A 22,520-nucleotide genomic window follows, 5' to 3' on the forward strand; every position below is an offset into this window, starting at 1 on the left:
ATTAAATGAGATACGGTCTGAGTAACTAAATTGTATAATTACTCGGATGAAATAAATTGTTTAATGTAACAATTAAAATGAATGAATTATTATAAATTCAATCAGTTGAAATTTATAAATGGTAAAATATTTTGGCACAAGTAATTATGAAATTACTAAGTCGATTTTTGTATGTGACGTATTTTTATTAATACGTTGAATTTTTAATATGTTAAAAATTACATTACAAATATGTGTGACATGTGATATGTGACATATAGACAATTGACAAAATAATGTGGACTCCATATTATGTGAAAGTGCCGAAATTTTGTAGGAGGATTAGGCTTGAATTGTGTTTATATTTTAAATAGAAAACATAATGATTAAAAGCTAATAGTAGCCATGCAACCCTATTTATCTTGTGAAGAACAAATTCTCCATGCATTGGCTCACCCATAAAGCCCCTCTTACACGGTTTTGGGGAAGACAATTTATCATTGTTTTTCTTTATATTTTACCAAATAATATACTAAAGTAGTGTATTATTTTTTCATTCATTATTCCATCTTCAAACATAGAGATTTTCTAGAGAAATAAAATCCTCTCTTCTTCTCTCTAAAACCGAAAACTCATAAGGGTTTTATAAAGTTTTTGGTTCAATTTTCACTACATTAATATTATACTAGTACTTATAATATTAATTAGATTAAGTGGTAAGTCTTGGGTATTAAGCTTAGGGAGAGATCTTGCTCTTAGATCTTCATTCTTCCATTGGAATAAGCTCAAGAACTAAAGAGAAAGGTGATCTCTTTTGTGCCCAAATAACCGAAATTCAATATGTAAGGACATTATTTCTCTTCTCTTTTATTTATGTTTGCATGCATAAGATCCGTTTTAATTTATGACAAATTAATTAGACATATATGAGTATGTTATATATGTATATAGATATACATTTCCTTCAATCGGTATCATGAGCCACGGTTGTTTGCATGCAAATTGGTTAAAAGTTTTTCCGAGTTATATGAATAACAAAATAAAACTTGTAAAATTTGTGTTATTATGATATATCACGAAATAATTACATGCATGTTAATATTTCTGGTCCTAAAGTGTTTTAGGATTTTTTGGTTAATTTTTCGGATTTTTATTGTTCATATTTAATAATAATGACATTTAAATGTGATTTTATGAGTAAAAATGTCATTTTTGGTCGAAAATTAGCTATACTTCGAATTTTCACTTGGTTTTTGGATATGTTGTTACATATATAATTTTGAGATAACCTGTAAATTTTCATAATTTTTGCACTTGTTATGCTCGAAAAATGAATTTTTCATTATTAAATGCGGATTTAAGAGAAAAATAGGTTAATATGAGTTAAATTTCGAATCTGGTCATAGAAAATTAATATGTTGTCACATGCAATTTTACAAGATGTGTGTAAAATAATTGGCTATAAAGAAGTCTTTTAGCATGATTTATGAATTTTGAAGAAAAATGGCATAAATAGTGACATTATTAGTTGAAAATTAATAAAACATAACCTATGACTAAGGAAAAACGTCTAATGTTGCATTTTATTATATTTTTCCAGATCTAAAATGAAAAGTTAATGAAAATAATTTTTCCATGTTTTTATGATTATTTTATTAAATATCGATAAACCGCAACATTGTTTTTCCGGAAAATTTTCGAAATTTTTAACCTAAGATTTTGAACATTATGAGTGTCATGGAATTTTTCCAGAATGTTCATGAATTTAAATTTCAAATTTTGAATTTATTTGAAATTTTTCGATTTATTTGAAGTTTAATGGCTTATTTTTGTAATTTTTGGTCCAATTATGAACAATTTTATAAATAAAAGGTTAATTATGGTCAAATTATTAGTGAAGACTATATTTTGAGTCCTAAGAGGTTAGGGTAATTAACTTATGCATAAATATGAGTTTATGTATTTTTGTGATTATAAAATGTTGAAATCACGCAAATCCGTAAAAACCAAGTAATATACGATATTGGCTAATTAAAAGGCGATTTAGCATAAAAATTGAGCATGTTCATACATATTATAATGCTGCATTTTACTTTATGATTGTCATAATTTTAATTTATGTAATTTTGAATTATGTAATTTTACTTAGTATGGCCTTAGATTTTAATTGGTATTTCCCGAAATGTATGGGAATATCGATTCGGTTGTAATTTTTATTGTGATCTCGTATCACCGTTTTGTAATATTTAATAGATTTATTTTTTTTTTAGTTACAAATGTATAATAGGAAATTATGTAATTTATTATGTAATTTTATTCATTCCGGAGTTCCAAAAGACGGATTTCTTCAAGAATGGCGATACATAAAGACGGTGTTACCTCGAGATGCGTGCCACAACCGAAGTTCAAGGGACCAATGGAGTTGGTTTCCGAATATGTAATAGATTAATAGTTTTTCTATTTTAGGAAAGGCCATACTAGGATTTATTTATCTTTTATGCTTGCATTTTATTTATGTCACATGCATCGCTAAATCGCCATAACTAAAACATGCATCCTTATTTTATCGAGTTTATCGACCGTGTCAATTAAAATTATCGTAGTTCACCGCTTTAGTTCACTTAAAACGTGATAGATAATAAATTGACATGACCTCTCGCTAAAACAAACAATTGAGATATAGCCTTACCAAATAGTAGAAACCATGAAAACCTATTTCGCGAGGGAGTGCACTCGGCTACCCCGGGGTACAAACCTTGTTACGTAGGGGAAGTGGGTGATAAATGTCTAATCCACCGAATTCATATTGATAAGGGATGTATCGGCTACCCCGTGCCCAAGTTGATATGGGTTTGGGTAATGGACACATTTATTCGAAATTTGGATTGAACTCAACAAAAGTTATTGATAAGGGATGAATCGGCTACCCCGTGCCCTTGTTGATGTGTTTTGGGCTATAGATAAACATTAGAGTAATTTTATCGACCAAGAGTTCTAAAAGTAGAATCGATTAAAAGGTTAATCTACCGAGTTATATTAATGAAGGTTGCATCGGCTACCCCGTGCCTAAGTTGATATGAATTTGGGTCTTGGAATCATTTATTATAGTTGGGTAGAGGTCACTATATAAATGTTCATATCTTGTTAAATTTGCAAGTATGATTTAAAAAAGACAAATGTTAATATTTCCTTTCCTCCATATTTGTAGTGCATTACAATGAATCCATCAAATGCTACCGCACCGATAACCATTGAGTCATATCACCATGTTCTTGACGATGTATGCTCCAACAATAATTTCGATACAACTAGAGAACTTCATTTCGGGATAGGATCGGATGGAAACCTTAATTTTATCACCACTTCTAAACCACCCACTACTACTAGACCTCGTGTGAGTCCGTCTCAGGAAGACTACCTCATACGATCTATAGGGTCTTTATCTCTGGAAGATAAGGATGCCAAAGCTAGTGGGAGCTCTAGCAATCAAGTTCTTGCTTCAAAGGGCAAGAGGTTCAAGAAGAAGGGAAAGAAAATCAAGAACTTCAAGCAAGTTAATGATGAATGCCATTATTGCTATGGCATGGGACATTGGCTAAGGAATTGCCCTATGTATTTGCGAAATATAAGGGAAGGACTCATTACTCCAAAAGGTACAATTCCTAAAGAAATTTATGTTATTGATATAAATTATACTTCCACTACGACATGGGTACTTGATACCGGTTGTGGTTCTCACCTTTGTAATCATTTACAGGGTTTAAGAGATGTGGAGAAGCTTAGCAAGGGAGATGTGGATCTTCGACTTGGAAATGGAGCTCGGGTAGCGGCCGAATCCAAAGGAACTTATGTTCTAGCTTTGCCAAATGGTTTTGAGTTGTATTTACATAATTGTTTTTATGTTCCTACTCTCTCTAAAAACATTATTTCAATCGCCATGCTAGACATGGACGGTTTTTGTTTTGTCATTAAGAACAATCGTTGCTCTATTTCTAGGAATGATTTGGTTATTGGCCAAGCTTCTTCCATAAATGGCATTTACATTTTAGAGACCTCAAATCCGACAAATGATATTTATAACATTCAATCAAAGAAACTCAAAACAAGTGACCCAAGTGAAGCGTTCATTTGGCATTGTCGATTAGGTCACATAAACGAGAATCGCATCAAAAGATTAATTTCTACTAATGTGATTGCACCATTTGATTATCAATCATTTGGTACATGCGAATATTGCCTACTTGGCAAAATGACTCGTAATCCTTTTAGCGGTAAAGGGACGCGAGCTAGTGAGCTATTGGGACTCATACACACCGATGTATGCGGACCAATGAGTATCACCGCTTGTGGTAATTATGACTACTTTATAACCTTCACCGATGACTTGAGTAGATATGGGTATATCTACTTAATGAAACACAAGAGTGAAGCATTTGAGAAATTCAAGGAATTCCAAAACGAAGTAGAGAACCAATTGAACAAAAGGATTAAGGCACTACGATCCGATCGTGGTGGTGAATACCTTAGTCTTGAATTTGATTCACACTTGAAAGGTTGTGGCATTATATCACAACTTTCTCCACCCGGAACACCACAACTGAATGGTGTTGCCGAAAGGAGGAATCGAACCCTACTTGATATGGTTCGATCCATGATGAGTCAAACCGAGTTACCGAACTCGTTTTGGGGATTTGCAATCCAAACTGCAATTCTATCTTTAAATAATAGTCCCACTAAGGCCACCGAAAAGACTCCATTTGAGACATGGAAAGGAAGGGTTCCTAATATATCCTATATGAAGATTTGGGGATGTGATGCTTACGTCAAAACTAAGAACGACAACAAGCTAGCCCCAAGATCCGAAAAATGCATCTTTGTAGGTTATCCCTCGACCTCTCGAGGGTATTACTTCTACAAACCTCAAGATCATAAAGTGTTTGTGTCTTGCGAGGGGCTGTCTTCTTCTTAGAAAGAGAATTTATTTCTAAAAGACAGAGTGGGAGAAATTTTGAACTTAATGAAGTTCAAGAGCCACAAACCGAAATAGAGACGCAAGAAGATGTTCCTTCGTCGTCTAACGCGGTTGTACCTCCTCCACTAAGAAGGACGGGCCGAGTAATTCGCCATCCCGATCGATATGTGGGACTTATCGAGGAAGATGGAACACTCGATGTGTTGCTTATGGAAAGTGACGAGCCCGCCACCTACAAGGCCGCAATCTCTAGTCCTAATTCCAACTTATGGCTAGAAGCCATGAAGTCCGAAATGGATTCTATGCTTGAAAACCAAGTTTGGGACTTGGTAGATTTGCCTAAAGGGGCAAGACCCTCCAATGCAAATGGATATTCAAGGTCAAAAATGGCATAGAAGGACATGACGATGTCTACAAAGCTAGGCTAGTGGCAAAAGGATTTACCCAAGTCCAAGGTCTCCATTATGATGAGACCTTCGCCCCGTAGCCATGCTAAGATCCATACGGATTTTGTTAGCGATCGCCGCATTTCATGATTATGAAATTTGGCAAATGGATGTCAAAACCGCTTTTCTAAATGGGCATTTAGAAGAGGAGGTGTACATGATACAACCCGAAGGTTTTGTTGATTCCAAAAATCCTAACAAAGTGTGCAAGCTTAAGAGATCCATTTATGGTCTTAAGCAAGCATCTAGAAGTTGGAATCATCGATTCAATCATGTTATAAAAGAAAATGGTTTCACTCGAAATGTTGAGGAACCATGTTTATACATGAAATTCAGTGGGAGCAATGTTGTGTTCCTAATCTTGTATGTCGATGACATACTACTCATTGGAAATGATATTCCAATGTTGTCTTCTGTTAAGAAGTGGTTAGGTAACCACTTCCAAATGAAGGATTTAGGAGAGGCACAACGCATATTAGGTATCCGGATCTATAAAGATAGACCCAAGAGGATATTGGCACTAAGTCAAGAGTCTTATGTTGATAAGATTCTTCGACGATTCAGCATGGACAAATCCAAAAGGGGTTTGGTACCTATGGTAACCGGAACGATATTGAGCAGGACTCAATGTCCCTCCGAACCCCATGATGTTGAACGCATGAAGTTGATCCCTTACGCTTCCGCTGTTGGATCAATCATGTATGCCATGATATGCACACGTCTCGATGTCTCGTATGCCTTGAGCATGACGAGTAGATATCAAGGAAATCCAGGTGAGAGTCACTGGATTGTTGTCAAGAACATCCTTAAGTACTTGAGAAGAACTAAGGACTCTATCCTTGTGTTTGGAGGAGACACCGAGTTGCGTGTTACAGGATACACGGACTCAAGTTTTCAAACAGATAGAGATGACATGAAATCACAAGTCGGTTTTGTTTTCATGCTCAATGGTGGTGCCGTAGTGGAGAAGCTTCAAGGAAGTCAGAATCATGGATTCAACAACGGAGGTGAGTACATTGCAAAGATCGTAGGCTCGCCAAGGAAGCTATGTGGATCAAGCAATTCACGGAAGGTCTAAAAGTAGTACCTACCGCCAATGATCCCATCACTCTCTATTGTGATAATAGTGGGACGATCTTCCAAGCTAAGGAGCCGAAGTCTAGTAATAGATCTAGACACGTACTTAGAAAATATCATGTAATAAGAGATTTCATTGAAAGAAAGGAAATTGCGATTTGTAAGGTTGGGACGGATGACAACATAGCCGATCCGCTCACCAAGCCTTTATCGCAGTCTAAGCATGATGGGCATGTTACGTCCATGGGACTTAAACGTGTACCAAATTTCTGTTAGATTTTGAAATGAAATAAAAGTGTTGGTTTTTGTTCATGTTCATAATCGCATTTGTCTTTTATCCTTCATTTATACTTTGTTACATCCAAACGGGTTGTAGAGACAATTGAACCCCGTTAAAGTGAACATGGATTAACATTGTTTTGCCCATAGTTACTTATATGAGGTGACGTCTCGAAGTGACTAGAGTGTGAGGCGATTGATGGCAAGTTCAAGTGCCATACAAATCATGTGAGATGACTAGTCGATCACATAGGCAGATCGTTAAGAACTTTTTGTCGGCCTAATGACCGCTTATAGAGTTTGGCAAATTTATATAGCCTGGTCGTGGCGAGAGCTACTATAGTATTCAAATGAGTCGATTCTTTTGACTAAAGACTATTCGCCTAAGATGGCACAGTTTCAGATTAACTTTGATTTGTGTTACTACGACCTTCGTAAATGGGGTCAAATGGGCATATTTTGGGTTATGATGGCTGTGGCTAGTCGAAGGGAATGAGTGCGATAGGAATTGTCCACCCCTAGTCAGGGTTATAACAATATCTCAGGGCCACTCGAGGAGTAATGAATCGAAATGCGTGGCCACGCTCGGATGGTATCCAGTGTGGATAAATCCGGTCAATCGCTTATTCTCCGGATCGAGGAAACCACTCTCGATATGATCACTTGCAAGTACGACCTGAAAGACACCTTGCATTGAGTGGGAGATAGTAATAGGACAAGAGAATTGGTGACGCACACTTGTCGAGGACAAGTGGGAGATTGTTGGGAAATGTGTCCTCAACAATAGTGCGATCACATGATTTAAATATCATTATTAAATCTCATTTTAAGAATACAATTGGGAAGTAATATTGTTACTGTCAACTGGTCAACATACATCGGTAATGATTGGCTGACTAGAGTTTGACATTACTGTCGTGTGACGGTGGTGATCAGTTGACCCCCTAGGTCATACCTAAAGGGCAATACACTTAATTGATTATTTAATTAATCGTATAACGTTGCGAGTTAATTAAATTACTTGAAAAATTGACGGACGATTTTGGAAGTAAAGTTTACGTATCAAATTGAAATGTGATTAAATGAGATACGGTCTGAGTAACTAAATTGTATAATTACTCGGATGAAATAAATTGTTTAATGTAACAATTAAAATGAATGAATTATTATAAATTCAATCAGTTGAAATTTATAAATGGTAAAATATTTTGGCACAAGTAATTATGAAATTACTAAGTCGATTTTTGTATGTGACGTATTTTTATTAATAAGTTGAATTTTTAATATGTTAAAAATTACATTACAAATATGTGTGACATGTGATATGTGACATATAGACAATTGACAAAATAATGTGGACTCCATATTATGTGAAAGTGCCGAAATTTTGTAGGAGGATTAGGCTTGAATTGTGTTTATATTTTAAATAGAAAACATAATGATTAAAAGCTAATAGTAGCCATGCAACCCTATTTATCTTGTGAAGAACAAATTCTCCATGCATTGGCTCACCCATAAAGCCCCTCTTACACGGTTTTGGGGAAGACAATTTATCATTGTTTTTCTTTATATTTTACCAAATAATATACTAAAGTAGTGTATTATTTTTTCATTCATTATTCCATCTTCAAACATAGAGATTTTCTAGAGAAATAAAATCCTCTCTTCTTCTCTCTAAAACCGAAAACTCATAAGGGTTTTATAAAGTTTTTGGTTCAATTTTCACTACATTAATATTATACTAGTACTTATAATATTAATTAGATTAAGTGGTAAGTCTTGGGTATTAAGCTTAGGGAGAGATCTTGCTCTTAGATCTTCATTCTTCCATTGGAATAAGCTCAAGAACTAAAGAGAAAGGTGATCTCTTTTGTGCCCAAATAACCGAAATTCAATATGTAAGGACATTATTTCTCTTCTCTTTTATTTATGTTTGCATGCATAAGATCCGTTTTAATTTATGACAAATTAATTAGACATATATGAGTATGTTATATATGTATATAGATATACATTTCCTTCATTTAGGACCAGAAATATTAACATGCATGGATTAATTTTGTGATATATCATAATAACACAAATTTTATAAGTTTTATTTGTTATTCTTATAACTCGGAAAAACTTTTAACCGATTTGCATGCAAACAACCGTGGCTCTTGATACCGATTGAAGGAAATGTAGATTCATATACATACTAACATACTCTTATATGTCAAAATTAATTTGTCATAAAATTAAATGTGGATTTTATGCATGCAAACAATATAATAAAAGAGAAGAAATCATATCCTTACATTAAAATTTCGGTTCAAATGGGCACAAAAGAAATCTCCTTTTCTTTTGTTCTTGAGCTTTCCAAATGGAAGAACAAGGATTCAAGTGTAGAATCCCTCCCAAAAGCATATACCCAAGGAATACATCTTAATAAACCAATACTATTTAGATCTAGTAATAATAATGGTTTTACAATAAAATTGATACAATATAAATTGTATTTTCACTCTTGAAATTTCGGTCAAGAGGTGGTGTTTTTGTGAGATTTTATTTCTCTAGAATTATCATAAATTGTAGAGAGTTTTCAAGGATTTTCTTACACTAGGAAAAATAAGATGGGAGGAATGAATGATGTAAAAGAGAAGAGCTTTCCTCTCTTTCTTGTTGGTGGCCGAAAAAGGGGCATTGGGTAGTATGCCCAATGCCTTTTGTTTTTGCTCTTCACAAGAGATTAGGCATGCAAGCCTACTACCTAGTGTCATGATTGTGTTTTTATTTAAAAATAAATAACACAATATTTACTAAACACACACCCATATTTCGGTTTTAAGTATAAAATGGAGAATCCATTTTATTTTGTCATTTGTCAAATTTGTCACATGTAACATGTTACATGACATGTTACGATGCAATGTATTTTTATCATATTAAAAATCAACATACTCATAAAATATGTCATTTACAAAATCGACTAGTAATTCGTAATTACTTGTACCAAAATATTTCACCAATTTATAAATCGTATTTATAATAATTCCTTCAAATTTAATTGTTTCTTTAAACAATAATTTCATCCGAGTAATGATACAATTCGATTACTCAGACCGTATCTCATTTAATTACATTTCAATTTGATACGTAAATTATACTCACAAAATCATCCGTCAATTTTAAGCAATTTAATTAACTCGTATCGGTATACGATTAATTAAATAATCAATTAAGAGTATTTCCCTATAGGTATGACCTAAGGGGATCAACTGATCACCACCGTCGCACGACAGTAATGTCAAACTCTAGTCAGCCAATCATTACCGATATGTGTGGACCAGTTGACTTGTAAAATATTACATCCCACATGTATTCTTAAAATGAGATTTAATAATGATATTTAAATCATGTGATCGCACTATTGTTGAGGACACATTTCCCAACATATCTAAGTTTCTACTTGACAGTGGATTCAGTAGAGGATCCGTCGACAAAACCCTATTTCTAAAAACTGAGGGTTCTGACCTTTTGGTTGTTCAAATATACGTCGATGATATTATCTTTGGATCGACCAACCGAAGCCTATGCAAATATTTTTCTGAGTTGATGACCTCTGAGTTCGAAATGAGTATGATGGGAGAATTGAAATTCTTCCTAGGTCTGCAAATACAACAAACTGATGAAGGCATTAAAATCCATCAACAGAAATATATCAAGGAGTTGATTCGGAAATTTGGAATGGAAAATTCACATGCTATGCCTACTCCAATGGTCGAGAACAAGAAATTGACATTGGATGAAAACGGTAAATCAGTTGATGAAACTACTTACCGTGGAATGATTGGGTCATTGTTATATTTGACCGCAAGTAGACCCGATATTATGTTTAGTGTATGCGTTTGTGCGAGATATCAATCATCTCCCAAAGAATCGCATATGACGGCCGTAAAACGAATTTTACGATACTTGATTGGAACGGCCAACTTATATCTATGGTATCCAATGGAGTGTAATTTTGATCTAGTCGGTTATTCTGATGCCGACTACGCAGGATGTTCTCTAGACAGAAAAAGCACGTCAGGTGTCGCCACTTTTGTCGGACCGTGTATCATCACGTGGGGTTCGAAGAAACAAAATTCGGTTGCTCTCTCAACTGCTGAAGCCGAATATATTGCTGCAGGACTGGTATGTACTCAACTTTTGGAGTGTAATGTCCAAGGGTTTAGACAAATACAACAATCAAACCAGCAAACTAAAGACAGTTTCTCAGGAATGCAATAAACTTGTGCTTATTAATAAAATTATGTATTGACCTCCTAAAATCATGAAACTTGGCAGTAAATTACTTTGATATAAGAACTACTTCTGAGCAAAAGACCAGGATTTTTAGAGGACTCAAGGTATTTTTAAGACTCAATCGAACCGACGATGACAAAAGGACTCGTAATTGAGACAGTTAAGGATAATGCTTGAAAAGAGGGAACTTGGATATAATTATCAACTGGAAAACCCACAGAATACTCACAGGGAATTAAGCTAATAATTTAGGGTGTTAGAGTTAAGAATTTCCACAGATTAACACAGGAAAGTCTCAACTGAAACAAACAGCAAAGCTAAACTATCCACAGTCTAAGCACAGGAAAGTTTATACTCTACTAACAGGTACTTAATCAATAACCACAGTCTAAGCACAGGTTATTATCAAGCCTGACTCTAATCTACAGACTAAGCACAAGATTGAGAGGTTTAAATTTGAGAGAAATCTCAGGTTTCATTCATAAATCAGCTGTGTTACAACAGTCTGAGCTAAGGTCCTTATATAGGCCTTTTTAGGTTACAAACTTGAAAGAAAAACTACATCCAAGGGTCAGGATCTCTCCTCACATCCTGGTAAGAGTCCAAGTACAATATTATAACGGTTTAAAAGCTCTTAATTGTAAACTGGAATGAAAACAAAAGAGAAATGCAGGTGACAGTGACATGTTGTGGTCCTTTGCTGCATTGCTGGCTTTTCTGTTGCATGTAGGCACTTGAGGACGAAATGATTGAGTCCTTGGCATTAAAATTGGCTCTAGGTTGTATCTGGTATATGGGAAGACAAGCCAAAAGTTCCTTGCATGCTTTTTCCTCATGGTTTAGCCAGAAATGGAAAGATTGCTTTTGTTGTTTGTCAATTGTTTGCGATTCTGTTCCACTTAGTTTTCTATGACTTGCATTGTGATTCTTCCTTGGACCCCTAGGACTTTTCTGAGCTTAGTTTAATGGCCAACCAGCTGGCCATGGTGGCAGCTGGTGGTTGGGCTTGTACTCGTACTTATTAGCCACTAAACCTAGCCCATTCTGGTTGCTTCCTGAAGTGGTTGTGGTGCTGTTTTGGCCTGCTTGCTTTTGTGGAGTGTCCTGGTCGGTAGCTCTGCCGCAACCTCCCCGGTTGAGCAGGGCTTGCCCTCAAGCCTGGTGACTCCTCCCCTCAAAGATCCTCATAATATGGACTTAGGTCACCAACATTGAAAGTGCCATGCACCTCATACTCTCCTGGTAGATCCACTTTGTAGGCATTTGGACCAATCCTCTCAATAATTTCAAAGGGGCCATCAGCTCTTGGCATTAACTTGTTCTTTCTTCTTGATGGAAACCTCTCTTTTCTTAAATGAACCCAGACTAAATCCCCTGGAACAAATTCTTTCCTTTTCGAGGTACCTTGGACTGTTTCTGTATTTCTCATTGGTCTTCTCAATCTCTCTTTTCACGTTTCATGGAGTTTCAGCACTGCTCGCCCTGGCCTTAGCATCATGATTCATCTCATTTCTTGGTACAGATGATAAGTCTACAGGCATTAGGGGGTTAATCCCATAGACAACCTCAAAAGGACTATGACCAATGCATTGATGGTGATCTGTTGAAGGCAAATTCTGCTGCTGCTAGCTTGATGTCCCAATCTTTTAGACTCTTGCTTACAATACATCTCAGAATCCTACCCAAGGTTTTGTTGGTGACCTCGGTTTGGCCATCTGTTTGGGGGTGGTGAGATGTCTTGAATAACATTTGGTCTTGAGTAGCTTCCATAGAGTTTTCCAAAAGTAACTCATGAACTTTGTATCCCTATCTGATACAATTGTCTTTGGAATCCCATGAAGCCTTACAATTTCTTTCGGGTATAGCTCAAAGAACACTAGCAAAGATCCTCTGTCTTCTTGCAAGCTATGAAATGGGCCATTTTACTGAACCTATCAACAACAACCATGACTGAATCCTTTCCTCTCTGTGTTCTTGGCAGTGCAACAATAAAATCCATGCTCACATCCTCCCATGGCCTGCTTGGTACTGGTAATGGAATATATGGACCAGTCTGGAAGGAACTCTTAGCCATTTGACATACTGAACATCTCCTGAGGACATTTTGGACATCCCCCATCATTTTTGGCCAATAGAACTGTTCTTGTAGTATGTCTAGTGTCTTTTGAACACCAAATGCCCTCCTAAGCCTCCCGAGTGGACTTCCCGATTAGGAGGTCCTCAGTAGGAACCCCTTGGAACACAGAGCTTGTTCCCTTGGAATAGAAACCCATCTTGCAGCAAGTATTTGTTCCCTGGAACCCTATGCCCTTCAAACTGTGTGATCCACTCCTCGAGAAGTCGTGGGTCTTCCTTGTACATCTCTTTCATGAACTCAAAACCAAGGACCCTGGTTCCCATAGTTGACAGTAAGGAGTGCCTCCTTGATAGTGCATCTGCCACTACATTTTGTTTTCCTTCTTTATACTTGCTGGAAAAGGTGAATGATTGCAAGTACTCCACCCATTTAGCATGCCTGTGACTCAACTTGTGCTGGCCATTGATATATTTCAATGCTTCATGATCAGAGTGCAACACAAATGGCTTTGGTTTCAAATAGTGACTCCAATGCATGACTGCCCTGATAATTGCATAAAATTCTTTGTCATAGGTAGAATACTTTAACTTAGCTCCATTCAACTTCTCACTGAAGTAAGCTACAGGTTTCTGAGCTTGGATCAGGACTGCACCAATGCCTACCCCACTGGCATCACACTCTACTTCAAAGAGTTGATCAAAGTCCGCAACTTCAAAATAGGGGTCTCACACATCAATTTCTTAATCCTCTCAAAGGATCACTGAGCACTCTCGAGTCCAGTGGAACTCTCCTTTCTTCATACACTCAGTAATTGGAGCAACAACTGAACTGAAGTTCTTGATAAATCTCCTATAAAAGGAGGCCAATCCATGGAACCCCCTCACCTCGGATTGTTTTAGGAGTAGGCCATGATTGAATGGCCACAATTTTATCCCGATCAATCGTAATCCCTCTTCCAGAGACAATGTACCCTAGGAATGCCACTTCTTCAACCATAAAAGTGCATTTCTCTATCTTGCCAAATAGTTTTTGTTCCTTGAGGATCCTGAACACAGCTTCAAGATGTTTCAGGTGTTCTCTTTTACTGCCGCTATAAACCAAGATATCATCAAAGTAGACCACTGCAAATTTGCCTAAACATGGCCTTAGCACCTCAGTCATCGGTCTCATAAAGGTGCTTGGTGCATTAGAAAGACCAAATGGCATCACAAGCCACTCATACAACAGTCCATGTTTAGTTTTGAAGGCGCCTTCCACTCATCTCCTTCCCTTATCCTGACTTGATGGTACCCTTGCCCGAGATCAATTTTAGAAAATACCATGGCACCACTGAGCTCATCTAACATGTCATCCAACCTTGGTATTGGGAACCTGTACTTGACAGTGATGTTGTTAATGGCCCTGCTTTGTCAAGTACACATCCTCCATGTTCCATCTTTCTTGGGAACAAGTAGGGCGGGGACTCGCACAAGGACCGAGAGATTCCCGACAAATCCTTTACTCATAAGTTCCTCAATCTGGTTTTGCAACTCTTTGGTAGCAGTTGGATCACTTCTATAAGCTGGCCTGTTGGGAAGCACTGAGCCTGGAACAAGGTCAATGTGGTGCTCAATGCCCCTCAATGGTGGCAACCCACTAGGCACTCTCTTGGAAATACCTCTTTATACCTCTCGAATTAATGGTCTAACTTCAAAGCAGTACCTCGGGGCTCCCTTCCTTGCTTACTTCTTTGGATAGTAACATCCAGACAGGTTGTTCTTGCTTCATTTCTTTGATCATGGCTGCTTCAGAAAGAAATAGCACACCATTGTTCTCCTCTGGCATACTTGGACCTCCATAGTTTCTCTGGTTGGGTGGTAATGGGGTCAGAGTAACTTTCTTGCCTTCATGCTTGAAACTATAGATGTTATCCTTCCCATGGTGAGTGGTATTCCTTTCATACTCCCATGGTCTTCCCAAGAGTAGGTGGCAGGCATCCATTGGAACAATATCACACAAGACTTCATCTTTATACACCTTCCCAATAGAAAAGGGAACCAAGCATTGCTTGTCCACCCTTACTTCTGCTCCCTTGTTCAACCATCTCAACTTGTAAGGGTTTGGGTGCTCTTGAGTTGTCAGGTTGAGTTTACTAACCATGGCATTTGATGCCACATTTGTACAACTTCCCCCATCTATGATCAGGTTACAAACCCTCCCCTGGACTGTGTATCTGGTTCTGAATATCAGGGATCTTTGATCAGCTTCCAGAGGTGAGTGTTGGGAATGCATGACCCTCCACAAGACTAAGCTGTGACCTGTATCAGGAGGGGCCACAACTGCATCTTGTTCTGGTTCTCCTTCAGTCTCCACTTCCTCCATTATCAGGGTCTCATCTTCCTCATACTGAACCAAACCTTCTCTCTCCCACTGCTCTACTTCCATTGTTGTCAAGGTTCTTTTAGAAGGACAGTCCTTCCTAAAATGGCCATACCCTTGGCACTGGAAGCATTTAATTTTCCCATCAGTCACAGATGTGTTGGTTCTAGGATTCACATGACTCTTCCCCTTGTCTGGTGTTGGTTGGGTTGCAATTTTTGGAGTTTCTCCAATCCTAACCCCAGAAAAAGGTTTGAAAGTGGGTCTGGTAAGGGGTTTGGAAGCAGTGACTTTGGCTTTTCCCATCTTTTCAATCCTCAATGCCAGGTTGACTGCCTCATCAAAGGACCAGACTTGTTGCATTCTAACCCTTATAGCAATCTTAGGATCTAATCCCTCAACAAACCTAGCAATTTTCTCGCTCAGGGCTTCTCGGTGATCTCACATTGCAGGGTAAGTTGTTCAAAGCTCCTAAGATAAGACTCAACAGATTGTTGGTCTTGTTTTAGTCGGTTAACTTGATAAACATATCCTGTGTGTAATCTTTAGCTATAAACTTATCCTTCAATTTCTTTTTAAGTTTTAGCCAAGATTTAATGGGTTCCTTGCCTTCTCTCATTCTCTGGCTTTTCAGGGTTTCATACCAAAGTGAAGCATAACCTTTAAATTTAAGGATAGAAACTTTGAAAGCTTTCTGTCAAGATATCCCTTAAATTCAAAGACTCTCTCAACAGTTCTAATCCAATCTAACAAATCTTCAGGGTTTAAACTACCATGGAAATCAGGAATTTCTACCTTTATATCTTTGTCTCTTTCCATGTAGATGCCCTCTGCCATAGATTCATCGATTCGACAAGTCTTCTCCATGTTCCTGGTGGTATGGTTGTCCTCTCCCCGCTCCAACAAAGCCTCTACCCCCGCCTCTCGCCTCTGTAGGGTGGCATGTTAGGAACTCCTTCTGCAAGAGTGTTGACAATATTCACCAGTTCATTGATTCTTCCCGCTATCTCGATCCACCCTGGTTTCAATACCAGTAAATCTCTCTTCACTCATGGGTTATTTTTTGTAGTTTTGTTGTAGTTAGGGTAAGAATGAACTCACTTTCCTTCCCAAGACTAACACAAGATAGAATCGTGTTAAAACCTTGCTCTGATATACCAATTTGGAGTGTAATGTCCAAGGGTTTAGACAAATACAACAATCAAACCAAAGAAACTAAAGACAGTTTCTCAGGAATGCAATAAACTTGTGCTAATTAATAAAATTATGTATTGACCTCCTAAAATCATGAAACTTGGCAAGAAATTACTTTGATATAAGAACTACTTCTGAGCAAAAGACCAGGATTTTTAGAGGACTCAAGGTATTTTTAAGACTCAATCGAATCGACGACAGACACAAAGGACTGTAATTGAGACAGTTCTGGGATAATGCTTGAAAGGAGGGAACTTGGATATAATTATCAACTGGAAAACCCACAGAATACTCACAGGGAATTAAGCTAATAATTTAGGGTGTTAGAGTTAAGAATTTCCACATTAACACAGAAAGTCTCAATCAAAAACAAACAAGAAAGCTAAACTATCCACAGTCTAAGCACAGAAAGTTTATACTCTACTAACAGGTACTTAATCAATAACCACAGTCTAAGCACAGGTTATTATCAAGCCCGACTCTAATCTACAGACTAAGCACAAGATTGAGAGGTTTAAATTTGAGAGAAATCTCGGGTTTCATTCATAAATCAAATTGTGTTACAACAGTCTGAGCTAAGGTCCTTATATAGGCCTTTTTAGGTTACAAACTTGAAAGAAAAACTACATCCAAGGGTCAGGATCTCTCCTCACATGCTGGTAAGAGTCCAAGTACAATATTACAACGGTTTAAAAGCTCTTAATTGTAAACTGGAATGAAAACAAAAGAGAAATGCAGTGACAAAGACATGTTGTGGTCCTTTCTTTGCATTGCTTTGGCTTTTCTGTTGCATGTAGGCACTTGAGGACGAAATGATTGAGTCCTTGGCATTAAAATTGGCTCTAGGTTGTATCTGGTATATGGGAAGACAAGCCAAAAGTTCCTTGCATGCTTTTTCCTCATGGTTTAGCCGAAAATGGAAAGATTGCTTTTGTTGTTTGTCAATTGTTTGCATTCTGTTCGACTTAGTTTTCTATGACTTGCATTGTGATTCTTCCTTGGACCCCTAGGACTTTTCTGAGCTTAGTTTAATGGCCAACCAGCTGGCCATGGTGGCAGCTGGTGGTTGGGCTTGTACTCGTACTTATTAGCCACTAAACCTAGCCCATTCTGGTTGCTTCCTGAAGTGGTTGTGGTGCTGTTTTGGCCTGCTTGCTTTTGTGGAGTGTCCTGGTCAGTAGCTCCTGCTGCAACTTTTATGGCTTAAGCAACAATTACGTGATTATGGTGTTGACGTAGGATGTATTCCTATTTTATGTGATAATACAAGTGCAATTATAATTTCTAAAAATCCCGCACAACATTCACGTACCAAGCACATTGAAATAAGACATCATTTTATCCGAGACCATGTTGAGAAGGGGAATATAAAACTTGAATTTTTTAGTACTGAAAAACAATGGGCGGACATTTTGACAAAATCATTAGCTAGAGAACGTTTTGAGACTTTACGGTTGGAAATTGGTTTAATCGGTGGTACCTAAGTTTCTATATATGTTCAATTTTCTTATGACTGACTAGTTAAGTTAAGATTGTATGACTGTGTCCGTATATTGCGTTGCATGAATAATTTCGTATGTAGGAATATTTTTATCATAAATTTCTATTTGTAATTTACAATTTAATTGTTATACAAACTTATTCCTTATCACAATAAATAAAACACACCATATCTTTTATCTTTCCAATTCACAAAAATCTTTCCTAAATTGCTACTCTTTGTACATGCCTAAATATACTCCATATACAATTTTATTTCCTAATTCTTATCTTTTACCATAATAAATCTATCACTTAAATTCCTATACCTACCATAATTCCTATTCCTAATTAACACTTACCATAATTGATCTCCACTTGTTAAACCTAGACCTAGTCTACACCTATATCTACCCCCCCCCCCCCCCCTCTTTCGTGTAACCCGTCCAAACAACCCCACTTGCATACTTTTCATCCTCTCAAAATTTTACCATCATCACAAATCTCCTTCTTTACACAAACCATCACCATCACCTCCTTTTTCAACTATCACCATCATCATGAATCCAACCCATGCAAAAACCACCCGATCTTCAACCCGTCACAACCAAAACCGCCACTTTCATAACCAAACATCACCACTACCACCACATAATCCTAGTTTCACCAATTTTCCTTTACCACAACCAAACCCAACTACGCCCCTGTTTCGTGGTCGGGACGAGTCGATGTCCGAAGGCAAAAGATGCCGTCTTTTCAAAGGAAAAAATAAGGTAGTTGTCGATGAAAGTGAAGCTGTGGAGGAACCCGAGGTTATAGTTCAGAATGGTGTTGCTCGTACCTTGCTTAGGGATGTTTCGAAAGCCGCGACCAAGGAAGGGTTAAATCGTGTTCGGCTTACTCATGACGAAAGCATCCTAGTTAATCGAGTTTTGAGGTATTCTATTCATGGTGGAAGGTACAATCCGAAATCTTGGTTGATTAATGTTCCCGCTCTTAAATTCTTTGTTGATTTTCTTGATTTTCAAGGGTGGAGTCACATTAGTCAGTTTTCGGGTCCTATTTATCCAGTTGAGGTGGTTCAATTCTTTTCTAGTGTCTCAATTAAGAAAGGAGTCTTGCATGCGATTGTTAATAGGGTTGATGTGACGGTCTCTGTTTCGGATTTTTGCTCTGCTTTTTCGGTTCCCGATGACGGAATTGAATTAAATCCGAGTCTTGAATGGTCTAATGTGGTGAGTGAAAAGGAGTTGTTAGTGAAAAAGTATTTTGAGGAGATGACAGAAGGAGGTAATATCGTGGTTCGTCCTCTCTCGGCAAAAATCAAGTTCCTCTTGAACTTTTTGTGGAACACGGTTGTGCCAAGGAGAGGAGGCCGTGATAAGGTGTCGAGTTATGAAGCTATCATGGTCTATTCTTGGTTGGAGGGTCAGAAAGTGAATTTGGGTAGTGTCGTGTTGCACCGTATAATCCAAACAAGTCTCACGGTAACAAAAGAGAAGTTGAGCACCACAATCGACTTACCATATGGGATATGGGTGTCTCGGTTGTTGGAGATAAAGCGTGTGGTGGGACAAGATAGTTACGGTGTTAGTGCACGGGATTGTATGTGTGATAGGTTAATCAAGCTTATGGGTCTTGTTGTTCATGGACCCGAGTTACTTCTTGTTTAGGATGTTGAGAAAACCCCGGGTTATTCGGGTTTGGGAGCTATGGAGTCGAAATTGGAAGGTTTTATGAGTGGTTTAATGGAGAAATTTGAGGAGCATTCAACTAATTTGGCTACGGTATTGTCACGGGTTGGACCATCTCGATCTTTAGACTCGGGTTTGGATGCTTCTCGGGTGTACTCTTGGATGGAGGAAGTGGACAAAAGGTTAGCGGGTTTTGAAAGGGAGTTGAAGGCAATTCGTGGGGAAGTGTTCCCACACGGTGATCGTCTTACTTTCCTTACAAGTCAAGGTGGAGCGTTGGTCATGCACAGGAAAGCTATGGCGAGTGATCAATCGCTTACATTGGAGGCCACGAAAGCTCTCTCCTTGAAAGTGCTTAACTTGAAAGGAGTATTCAGACTCTTTCTCAGCTTGTTCGGAGCTCGTTTGATCGTCTTGATGCCTTAGAGCATCGTACTAGGCCCGACTACATGAACCCGTATAAGACCCGCAACATTTGATTTCCTCTCGTCTTACCATATCTAGCCCTTACCTTATTTAGCTTTCTTTTTATTTTCTCTTGGTGTGTTTAAACATTCTCATTCGGCCCATTTTGGCAATACACTTGAGGTTATGGCCCAAGTGTTTCATTAGACATGTGTTTATTCGGCCCATTTTGGCTTAAACATGTTTAATTCCTAAGTTTGTATGATACTTATCTTTTGGATGCTTATAGTTTTGCGTGTTATTTTTATTTCCTATGACGTTTTATCTCTTGTCTCGTCTTATATTATTCTAGTCATTTTTGATTTGTTCTTAGCTTTTCGATGATGTCAAGAGGGGGAAAGAACGTCTATAGTAAGCATCTACCTAAGCTTGCTCCTTGTCAAGACCAATTGTCTCTTAAAGTCCTTAAAGTTTTGGTTTTTTGAAAAATCGTTTTGATCTTGCGTTGATCTTTATTATCAAGATAACGGTATTATATTGAGGGGGAACTACATACTTAGTCACAATTTTAGGAGGCTTGCCATCATCAAAAAGGGGGAATTTGTTGAACCATATAGCTTATATGTTTATGTTTTGATGATGTCAAGGTGTTTTACATTTTATATACTTGTTGCGTGTAATCGTTTTTCAAGTGTTTTAGAATTAACTTATTACAAACGAGCAACAAAGAAGATGTGACAATTGCATGTAAAGTTCAAGCGGTTTAAAGATTCATTCAAGAATTATGTGAAGACAAAGTTCGTCTAAAGATTAATCAAGCTTGGATGATGACGTAGCCTATTCTCGAAGATCTCCTTGAAGATTAGAATAGTATAGGTGATTATCTCGTAATGGTAATCAAGAATGAGTTTCTTGAATTGGTAAAGTTATAGCTTTGCAGCTATAACATTACTAGTAAAAGAGCTCAATGTTATAGCTCTCCAACTATAACATTGCAATGCTGAGTTTTTACACACGACTTATATTGTTTCGAAAATTGTTTTTATAATTGTTTAAAGTTTATTTTAAATGTTTTAATGAAAGTATTTATATAATAAAGCCCGGTTTAGTGAGGAGTTCGGTTTTGTATTGGACGTTGATTAGTAGTCATGATGGATCAACTTATGAGTTGGACTTTGCTACTAATTAGGGTTCCAACATAGCCTCTCTTATAACCTAAATTCTAACCCATATGTTAGGACTAGGGTTTGCACGAGTCACGAGGCATATGAGCCGTGACATCTCGTGTTACCTAGGGTATATTAGGTAAAGATTTTATTCTATAATAATATCTTTACCTATCTTATATATCTTACTTAATATATTTGTTTATGATAAAAGATATTCTTGTTTTAGGAAATCTTATCATAATCTTGGAATTTATAGTAAAGATAATATTTGAAAAGATTATATTCTATCTCTTAGAATATTCTTTATTATCTTTTAAGGCTTTTAGGAAAGAGATAATAAGAAGATATGATTTGTTTCTATATCTTATTATTTTCGGCTATTAGGGTTTGTGCAAAAACCGTGTGGCCTACTCTTTTCCTTCCTATAAATACTTTGCTATTTACAACATCTAAGATAGAGACCTTAAGCATAAAAATTGATTTCAACTTTACAAAGCAAACCGTGTGTTTTCAAAGAAAAACCGTTTTGTTATTTTGAAAGGTCGTGTGTTTTAAAACTCGCATACTTGTTCTTATTTTATCGTTATAAGATAATAGTGCTTAGTTGATTTTTTTAACTTGTTCATTAACGTGAACCTTTGTTAGAATCATTAGTGCTTTCTTATTAGCGTAAGTTAGTCACTCGAGTATTTAACGGTACTCATTGAGTTACAGCTAGAGTTAGTTGTACGAGTTGGGTTAGTAAATTTGTAATCCGTAGAAAGGTACTAAATTTATTAATCGAGAATAGTGGACCTAGGTTTCGACTTGTGAAACTGAACCACTTCAAAAACCGTGTGTCTCTTCGTTCTTTCGTTTGTTTCGTTTATACCATTTACTTTCATTAGTTGATTAGTTAAAGTTTAATCAATAAAATTTAAATAATCAATTACATACGCATAATCGAAAAAGCTTTAAAAAGTTTTAAATCCTCAATTCACCCCCCCCCCCCCTCTCTCTTGAGTATTTTGGATCAATAGACTTTTCAAGTCTTAAAACTTTCATTGAAGTGGTTGCGGTATTTTGGTCAATTTTGATTTCAAACAAAGCTAGTTACCAAAATGATGT

Source organism: Silene latifolia, chromosome 1 (genome assembly GCF_048544455.1).
Source record: "Silene latifolia isolate original U9 population chromosome 1, ASM4854445v1, whole genome shotgun sequence".
Classification (NCBI taxonomy): Eukaryota; Viridiplantae; Streptophyta; class Magnoliopsida; order Caryophyllales; family Caryophyllaceae; genus Silene; species Silene latifolia.